A 10729-nucleotide genomic window follows, 5' to 3' on the forward strand; every position below is an offset into this window, starting at 1 on the left:
CAATAACAACATAACAATAAATAAAAATAACACGAAAACATACACAGGCGTCGCGTATATACCCAACCTAAGGGACAACAAAACATTGGGCAAAATTATTAAAAACAATAACATATGCTATGCACATAAGCCACATAACACGACCCGAAATATTTATACCAAACCAAAGGACAAAATTAACAAGGAACAACTAACAATGTAGTCTACGAAATATCGTGCAAAGGAAATGAAGGCGAAAGCTGCAATAAAGTATACATTGGAACAACGAAGAGAGCATTAGGAACCAGAATCAACGAACACAAACTTGACGCCAAAAATAAGAAAAACACCACAGCGTTAGCGCAGCACTTGACCACAAACAATCACACAGCAGATTTCGCCAACACTAGAATTGTAGACGCGGAGAACAGAACTAAAAAGCGGATGACATTAGAAGGGCTACGCATACAACAAAATATATGTAAAGCAATGAACTACAAAGAAGATGTTGACAATATAAACTGTGCATATGCTACTGCAATAACACACAATGTTTAAGCTATCGGAAGATAAAGAAGTTGCTAAATGTTAAATGTGGAGTCCGGAAAATGTATAAATGTCGTTTTTTTTTTTAAATTGTGAATAATTAAACTAATTTGTATGTTAATGTAAGTCAAATATGTTGAAATCTAACTATGTTTGTATTGTTCTAAACAATTTTGCTTGTTACTAATAATGTTTTTCGTTTTTGCAAATTAATAAACAGACTCCCTGAAGATGACGCGAAAATGCGTCGAAACGCGTAGGAGAAAAAAATAAACTTTGTTTTTATTTTCAACACACCGGCCGAAAAGCTCCATATAAAAATACACAAATAAATTTACAACATTGGCCCAAAAGAAAAAAGAATCATAAATAACTTTTACTATTAGCAATTTTGTAAAATATGGCCTACTTTTTAAGAAAAAAATTATAAAATATATAAATTTAAAATTTTTTTTAACCGCTTAAGTTTCTTCCGTCAGACACATATGTGTGCATTTTAAAATAGTAGTTTATATGTAATCATAAAATATACTAAGTATAATATAATCTATGGCCTTCAAATAGTTACACAGAATAAAAAAAAATTACCAATCGAGCCTTGGTTTCACAATTTCCTTGAAAATGCTTTTGTGTGCAAATACCCGTTTTGCCTGAAGCTCTTTGTTTATTTACCATTAATAATCGCTTAGTATATGCTAAAGGCATATTAAGGCAAATAGACAATACGGTGGTTTTGAAGGCGTTTCAGGTAGGATAACAACTAGCATCCTAACGAAAAGGAAAAAATATACCTTTCCAGATTCTTCGAAACCTTCAAAGGTATATGCGAAGATTGAACGACATTCCTACTGAATATAAAGTATTGCCACACTAGTCCCAAATCAAGAAATTATTCAATTAGGGCCGAGATTCCAAGAATGGATCTGATTTTTTTTCTGTGAACTTTTATTATAAGCAATTTTGTAACATATGGCCTACTTTTTAAGAAAAAAAGATAAGTCTACGACTTGAAAAGATACAGGAACTTAATAAAAATTTTAATAGCAAAATTAAAGGCATTAGATAGTCTTTAACCGAGTTAATTACAACTAAGAATACAATAAACTATAAATTTAGACTAGCTATGCAACTGGATCCGGTAGAGATTCATTTTCGATCGCACGCAGGTCGTATGGAACTTGGTCTTTGAGCATTTCCACTGCTTCTGGAAACATCTCTTGACTTTTCACTTTACTAAATTTTGGTTTTATGTGCGTTATATAGGGATCTGAACTTATCAAAAAGTTGTGCAGGATATCTTCGTTGGTTTGTATTCGGCCAATCTTTCGCGAATGTCTTTCCCTGACCGCTCGAAAATCTTTATTTCGTGCTTCAGCAGCTTCTTCCGACAGCATTCCAATTGGTATAAAGGAGTAATGTTGGCAAATATCTGCACCATGCACTAATAGCTTATGAACACTAGCAGGCATGTGGTACCAAGGGTACAAGCTGACATATAGTTCCGCTGTTTCTTTGCAAAATTGTCTAATTTTTACGGTTTCAATATTTCTCCCGGAAGCAATAGCTTGCAAAATTACAGCAAATCGCTTTATTAAGCGACTGTCTACACCCGTAATCTCTGCAGACTTCTCGTAATCTCGGAAGAACCTCCTGGCTGTGTTGCCGTCATTAGTTGTACCGAGCCCTTGCTTTACAATATCTATCAGTAATCCCGTGACAGTAAAAAATTCTTTCTGGGTCAAGTGTTTTTTTGCTTTTTGAAGTACTTTACCTTCACCTCTAGCTGCCCATTTCTTGAAGTCCATATTGTGTGATATGTGTAAAATACACTCCATGCATCTTATCCACATGTGAAGTGAAGATAATCCATATTTGTATATGTCAACATTCACTGGCTTATTATAAACAAGATCCAAGTTGTTCATATCCTTAGGCGTGGTAAGGCAAATATTGCAAGTGGCAGCAGACTGGATCTCCGAAAGTGCCGTAGCTACTTTTCCATCGATCATTGTCAAATACAAAGTGTGAATAATTTCAAATCCGCCTGATTTAGTGGGCACCAAGTTCGCTATTTCTTCGCTAATTTCCGCTTCCACTTGCTGAATGTACTCCTTAGTTTCTTGTTTAAATTGAAACATAACGGGTCTGCAGATGTTTGTTGAAGAAGGACGTGGATTTTCCCATACGATAGCATCACCACGCACAAGACGCAGTGGGACATAACTGACCATAAAAGCAGAAGACTCATTTGTAATGTCACTTGTGACCGGCTTTTGTTTATAACAGCTCTGTGATGATGCACCATCCATCCCGTATTTGCCAACATGTTTCATAACTTCACCGTTGTCATGATTTTTTCAGCTGTTAAATCCAAAATTGCTTGTAGTTTTATCTGTGCTCCTGATTCAGTGATAGTTATATCTTCTGGTGGCGGATAGTATTCCTTCTTCTTCTAAATTAACTTTTGATAAAAAGGAAAAGCCACTATATCCTTGTCGCTTAAAAAGGTCCTTAACGCCAAATAATGCAATTTCGATAAGTTTAACGCCGTCACAAGAGCCAGAGTGTCATCCTCAGGAACTGTTTTTTTATTTAAAGATGTGAATAAAAAATCGTGGACATCTTTTACTTTTCTGGAGTCTCTGGATAAATATTCTATAATCTTAGCGAAATCAATTTTGTTGTTTCCCTTCAGCTTTCCGACGAACGCATACAGCAACTCTTTTTCATCATGTTCTAATAAGGGGACAGTTCGTGTTTCCTTTTGTTTATTGCCAAATCTGTAAAGGTTTTCCTTGTTCGTCGGGTATTAGTACTCATATCTGATGTAGATGATCCAGCTTCTTGAGTAAGCGAACTTAGTTGTTGTTCTTCAACGTCCATTATTTCCGGAATTAATATTGTAGCAAAGTCCAAAGTTTCACTTATTGGCCATGAAATACTGGCTTCTAGCCATGTTTGATTATTTTTTTTGAATCTGCTTTCGTTCCTGCTTCAATTTTGCCATCTTCTGTACAAGTGCGTGGTATAGTTACGGCAAAATTTTTGGATTATACCGAGTTCTTCAGATGTCACTGCAGCCGCACTTGGTATATGGCTTAGTAGAGCTTGGTACAAACACTGTTTTTCATATCGCCACTAGCTCGCATGAAGACGAAAATGTCCAAATTAGTAGCAAAGGTCGTCATGTTTGCATTAATAAAATCACTACAGTAATGGTCAGGTCAAGAGCAAACGATGTTTTATATTCAGTAGGAATGTCGTTCAATCTTCGCATATACCTTTGAAGGTTTCGAAGAATCTGGAAAGGTATATTTTTTCCTTTTCGTTAGAATGCTAGTAGTTATCCTACCTGAAACGCCTTCAAAACCACCGTATTGTCTATTTTCCTTAATATGCCTTTAGCATATACTAAACGATTATTAATGGTAAATAAACAAAGGGTAGGTAGAGAGCTTTTACAAGATCTCAACAAACCCCTAGAACTTCAGGCAAAAAGGGTATTTGCACACAAAAGCATTTGCTCGCCTTTTCAAGGAAATTGTGAAACCAAGGCTCGATTGGTAATTTTTTTTATTCTGTGTAATTATTTGAAGGCCATTATACTTAGTGTATTTTATGATATACCGACTTACATATAAACTACCTGTATTTTACATATGTGTCTGACGGAAGAAACTTAAGCGGTTAAAAAAAATTTAAAATCTCCACGAGAAATATCCGGATACAAAGTAAAACGAATTTCTACCGGATTCAGATCCAAAGATAGTCTAAATTTATAGTTTATTGTGTTATTTACTGTAATTAACCCTATAATGCCTTTAATTTTAATATTGCTGTTAACATTTTTTTTAAGTGTCTGTATTTTTTAGGGCCGCAGACTTATGCAATAGGTTTCTATAGAGAAATTGTGGACAATATGGCCGTCTACAATGTGCCATAAGCCGCATTTCGGATCCGTGGTTAGTGCGCTTTAAAATTCTAAAAATGGGTTTTTCTCCATATAAAAAAAAAATATATAATTTTTTTCTTAAAAAGTAGGCCATATTTTACAAAATTGCTAATAATAAAAGTTATTTATAATTGCGTAAGCAGTCCACAGAAAAAAAATCAGATCGATTCGTTGAATTTTGACCCTAATTCCATAATTTCTTGATTTGGGACCAGTGTGCGCCCACTTGTCGGATCCCAAGTTTTTTCAAGTTTTTTTTTATCATAGGCCTAGGTGTCATGGCAATACTCTGTCAAAATTTTGTTCGATTCTGTCCGTCCGTTTAGACTGCAACCTGGCACATACATACATACATACTTTCACAAATATATAATAGATGTACTTAAAACAACAACAACGTACATTCGCTTGCAGTTCGCTAGAGTTTGAATATATTTATGGAAATGACTACGCATGAATTGTTCACACTAATTCACTCATATAACAAGCATTCTTCTGAATGCATGCAACCGATTTTTACTGGGTTTGTATGTACATACATATCAATGAACTCATTTGTTGCGAATGGTTTTCATATTCGTAGCATGATTTTAGGCATAGGTTTAGTAGTCTATTGATAAAAAAGCATGGCGAAAATTTTAATAATACTGAAATCATTTTAACTGGCTCCGTTGATAGCTGATGAACATATAAGAATATATGTATATATACATATGCTTGGATGATATTTATTTTATTTATTTATTTATTTATTTAGTCTATGGTTTTATAATAACATTACAGACTAGGAGAGTACAACATTAATTTAGAACTATTAGAAATAATTCATAAAGTTAAAAGTAGGAATTCTAAAGATTTAAAAAAGCTGTCTTTGGGATTGAAAAGTCTACCTCGACTACATTATTCATGGCATTAAATTCACGAATGGCACGATAAATCGGGGCATTACGGGCGTATTGTGTTCTAACATTACAGCCATAAAACGGAAGGAAATTTCTAAGGGATCGCCTGGGGACATTAAATCTTATCCTCTCTAACAAAAACGGACAATCAACAATACCATTAATAATATTATATATAAACGAAAGACATAAGACAGACCTGCGACTTTCTAAGGGCTTGAGATTCAAAAGCATAAGACGTGAAGAATATAACGGCACTGGGTCTGAAAAGTTCAAACAGCGAGGGGCCAACTTGAGAAAAATTTTTTGAACTGATTATACGGCCTCCAAATAAAAACCGCATATTCGAGATGTGACCGAACAAATGACGAATACAGTAACTTGAATGTATAAGGATCCGAGAATTTTGAGGCATTGCGTCTTACAAAGCCTAGAACAGAATACGCCTTTGCAGTTACATAGCTAATGTGTTTATTGAAAGAAAATCGACCATCAAACACTACGCCAAGGTCTTTTATCTCATCTGTACGATTTAGATCATTAGCCGATATATGATAGCTGGTAAGCAGAGAATTGGAAATTTTAGAGTACGTTAGTTGAAAACATTTACTAATGTTCAAGGAAAGGCGTGACTTCAGACACCACAAATGAAGCTTATCAATATCATCTTGGAGCCTAATAGCATCAGGTGTGTTTTTAATTACAGAGAAAACTTTTAAATTGTCCGCATAAAGCAGAAATTTTGCAAAAGAAAAACAACTACTAATGTCATTGATGAAAAGTACAAATAGAAGTGGACCTAAGACACTACCCTGTGGCACTCCAGAAGATGGAACGAACGGGCTAGAAGTAGCCCCGTCAATTGAGACAACACACCGTCTGTTACACAAGTACGACTCCAGCCAACGCAGAAAAATAGAATGAAAGCCAATGCAAGCAAGCTTTTGAATTAATATACTATGTGACACTCTGTCGTGAATACGTGAATACGTGAGTGCGAAGAACTTGAGATGCTGGCCGACAGGAAGAACGCCCGAAAATTCTACCAGAGGGTTAGGCGACTTACGGAAGGTTTCAAGACCGGGGCGAACTACTGTAAGAACAACAATGGCGACCTAGTGACCGATGTCCAGAATATACTTAAATTGTGGAGGGAACACTTTTATAACCTACTGAATGGTAGCAGCGCTGAAAGTAGTGAGGAAGACGAACCCGAGTCCCCAGTCGATGATGATGGAGTAGCTGTCCCACCGCCTGACTATGACGAGGTACGTATAGCGATTACGCGGCTGAAAAACAACAAAGCTGCTGGAGCTGACGGCCTGCCAGCCGAGCTATTCAAGTGCGGCGGCGAGGAGCTGATTAGGTGCATGCATCAGCTCGTATGCAGAATATGGTCAGATGAACGCATGCCCGACGACTGGAATTTAAGTGTGCTCTGCCCAATCCACAAGAAAGGCGACCCCGCCATACGCGCCAACTACCGCGGAATTAGCCTTCTAAGCATAGGTTACAAGGTCTTATCGAGCGTATTGTGCGAAAGACTGAAGCCCACCGTCAACGAGCTGATTGGACCTTATCAGTGTGGCTTTAGGCCTGGAAAATCCACCATAGATCAGGTATTCACAATACGCCAAATCTTGGAAAAGACCCGCGAGAATAGGATCGACACACACCATCTATTTGTCGATTTCAAAGCCGCTTTCGACAGCACGAAGAGAAGTTGCCTTTATGCCGCGATGTCTGAATTTGGTATCCCCGCGAAACTAATACGGCTGTGTAAAATGACGTTGAGCAATACCACCAGCTCCGTCAGAATAGGGAAGGACCTCTCCGAGCCGTTTGATACCAAACGAGGTTTCCGACAAGGGGACCCCCTTTCGTGTGATTTCTTTAATCTTATGTTGGAGAAGATAATAAGAGCCGCAGAACTGAACCGCTCAGGCGCAATACTTTATAAGAGCGTACAATTGCTGGCGTATGCCGACGACATCGATATTATCGGTAAAAACAAGGGCTACGTCTGTTCTGCCTTCTCGGGATTGGATAGAGAAGCAAAGCGAATGGGTCTGGTGGTGAACGAGGACAAAACGAAGTATCTCCTGTCAGCACACAAACAGTCAGAGCATACGCGTCTTGGCACCCACGTCACTGTTGACAGTTACAAGTTTGAAAAAGTAGACGACTTCGTTTATTTGGGAACCAGCATTAACACCAATAATAATGTCAGCCTTGAAATCCAACGGAGAATCACTCTTGCCAACAAGTGCTACTTTGGAAGCATGGACAATGAAAGCATCTGATGAGGCGGCTCTTGGAGTTTTCGAGAGAAAGATTCTGCGAAAGATTTACGGACCTTTACGCGTTGGTGATGGCGAATATCGCAAACGATTTAACGATGAGCTGTATGAGCTTTACAACGATATAGACATAGTGCAGCGAATTAAAATTCAGCGGCTCCGCTGGCTTGGCCATGTCGTTCGGATGGACAGAAACGCCCCTGCTCTGAAAATATTCAACGCGGGCCGCGATGCTGGGAACAGAGGAAGAGGAAGGCCTCCTCTGCGTTGGAAAGACCAGGTGGAGAAGGACTTGGCTTCACTTGGCTTTTTCAATTGGCGTCAGTTAGCACAGAAGAGATATGACTGGCGTGCTGTTTTGGACTCGGCCAAAATCGCTTAGGCGGTTACAGCGCCAAATAAGAAGAAGAAGACACTCTGTCAAACGCTTTTGAGAAGTTTGTATAAATACAGTCAACTTGAAAACCTAACGAAAAAGACTCGAAACAATATTCACTGAAAATAGCGAGACAGTAGATCTACCAGCGACAAACCCATGCTGATATGGGGAGATAATAGATTTAACTGCGCAACTCAATTTGGCATTGACTGTGTGTTCAAAGATTTTCGAAATAGCGGAAAGCTTAGAAATAGGTCTATAATTACGTACGTCACTTCTGTTACCATTTTTAAAAACTGGCATTACCGTCGTAAGCTTCCAATCATCAATAAAAGTACCTGAAGATAATGATTTGTTAAAAATTAACTTCAAGGGATAAACTAATGCTGGACAATTTTTGATTAAAGTTGCAGATAGGCCATCAACATCCACATATGTAGAGGGTCTTAGTTTAATTATACCATTACTTATGTCTTCAGATGAGAGACTTAATGAGCCAAAGTTGAGAGACGAGGAGATGTTAGCAGAAAATTCTGCAGATGTAACGTCATTCTGAACGAAATTCGACCCAAAATATTCAGCAAACAAATTTGCCGCATCACTTGGCGTCTCCGCAGCTTTATCACCAAGAAATATTCCTGTGGGTAAGCTGGAGCATCCTTTCTTTGATTTCACGTAGTTCCAGAACAATTTGGGGTTAGATTTAATATTCAACTCAGTGTCACGAACATAGTTACTATAAGGAGTCTTATTTAAAGAATCAAACTTCTTTAAGAAATGCTGATACTTAACTAAGTAAACTCGATTTCTTGAAGTTTTAAATTTTTTATAGAATATGTATATTTTAAGGTTTTTTAGCTTTTTTAAGTCTTTTGAATAACAGGGCAATTTATACGGCTTTTTCTTTTTAACCGGTATTTTATCCAGGCAGAGTTCATATAAGATTGTCTTAAATATAGAAAAACAGTATGCAGTGTCTAGGTTAGTAAACAAATCATCCCAGTTAATGTTTGACAAAAGTTCATTAAAACTAAAAAAGTCGCATAATGAGTAATTAAATGACAATTTGTTGTCCTTAATAGCGGAAAAACAATAAAAGTCTAACTTTATAACTAGTGAAATATGATGTTTATCCGTAGCTGTAATTGGGTTAATACAGTCGCAAATTCGGTAATTCAAGTTATCACTGACAAAAATTAAATCTAATATTCTGTTTAATTCATTAGCAAAACTATTAATCTGCTTCAAGTTAATACTCAAAATACTTCTACTAAATATAATTCATGATTGGCAACCATATTATGAGCTATGAGACTAGGGTCACTGCTAACCCAATTAATATTGGATAAATTAAAGTCTCCCAGAACACATAAATGGTTATCAGGCAAATTATTTAAAACTAATGATGAAATGTTATCAGCATGTGCTTTGTATAACTCATATGAGCTTCCTGGTGGTATATATGAGGTTACTACAAACAGGGATTCTTTTGAAGAGTTGCCACTAATACTGACGCAAAGTTGATCCAGAAGTAAATCATCATTAGCTAGAGAGATCAGGAGCGCGCGTAGTTCGCGCTTGACAGCAACGATTACACCACCACCTCTTTGTCAACCAGTTTTCACAGCATCCCTGTCTTTACGAAAGACGTTGAAGAGGTTAGCATCGAAGAATTCAGCATCAAAAAAGTTTGAGTTCAACCACGTCTCAACAAGTACATAGACGTCGTAATCCATCTGCGCAGTAAAAGAATGCACGATATCAGCTTTTGTTCGCATGCCAGACATATTTTGGAAATATACCCTTAAGCTATTAGCAAAAGGAGGAGAACTAACTATGTCTGAAGCGGCTGTTGTTGGTCATTTTGAAAATACCGGAAAGGTTTGACCGTCACGTTAGTGGGCCAGATTTCCGAACTAAGCAAATTAGAAAACATTGTCTCCGGCACTCCCAGCTTGAAGTTTACACGCTTTAGACTTGACATTTCCACATCTTTTTTAACTAGTTTGTAGCATACTAATGTATCTTTGTTCAAACCCGCCTGATTGGAAACATAGTTTATTATATTTTCTTCCGAAACAGATGGCGAGAACGACGCTAGATGTAACCACTTATATCGGACAGCCACATCCAAGTCTTTGCTAATGTTTGTACCAACAACCCTTTCTTGTTTTTTACCCCTTTTATTCTTAACAGTAGACCACTGTGCATTTTTGATCTCTGCAGAGCTAACAGCAGGCGCCAACGAGTATGTTACATTCGCAGTCGAGATATCAGCAGTCGTCTTTAACATATCAGCATATGTTTGTGTGTGCGCAGCGTTCATTGGCAACGCCGAACCAGCATGAGTATACACATTTTTAACAGCAGTACCAGCGGCAACAGAGACAGCAGGCATTTCAGTATATGTGGAAGTGTGTGTAACATTCGTTGGCAGCACCGAGCCAGCATGAGTGTACACATTTTTATCAGAAGCACCAGAGACAACAGTAGAGACAGCGAGGGCATTATTAGCAACTACAGAGGATTTAGCCTTAGTTTTGGCTTCCATGCGCTACATGATCGCAGAATTGTTAGTGGTACTAACATCAATAAGTGCACCAGTTTCGTAATTCGCTTCTTTTTGACTACGTACCTTCACAAAAGCAGCACTAACAGTAGCACGTAGATC

Source organism: Rhagoletis pomonella, unplaced genomic scaffold (genome assembly GCF_013731165.1).
Source record: "Rhagoletis pomonella isolate Grant_MI unplaced genomic scaffold, Rhpom_1.0 Rhpom_scaffold_01909, whole genome shotgun sequence".
NCBI classification, from domain to species: domain Eukaryota; kingdom Metazoa; phylum Arthropoda; class Insecta; order Diptera; family Tephritidae; genus Rhagoletis; species Rhagoletis pomonella.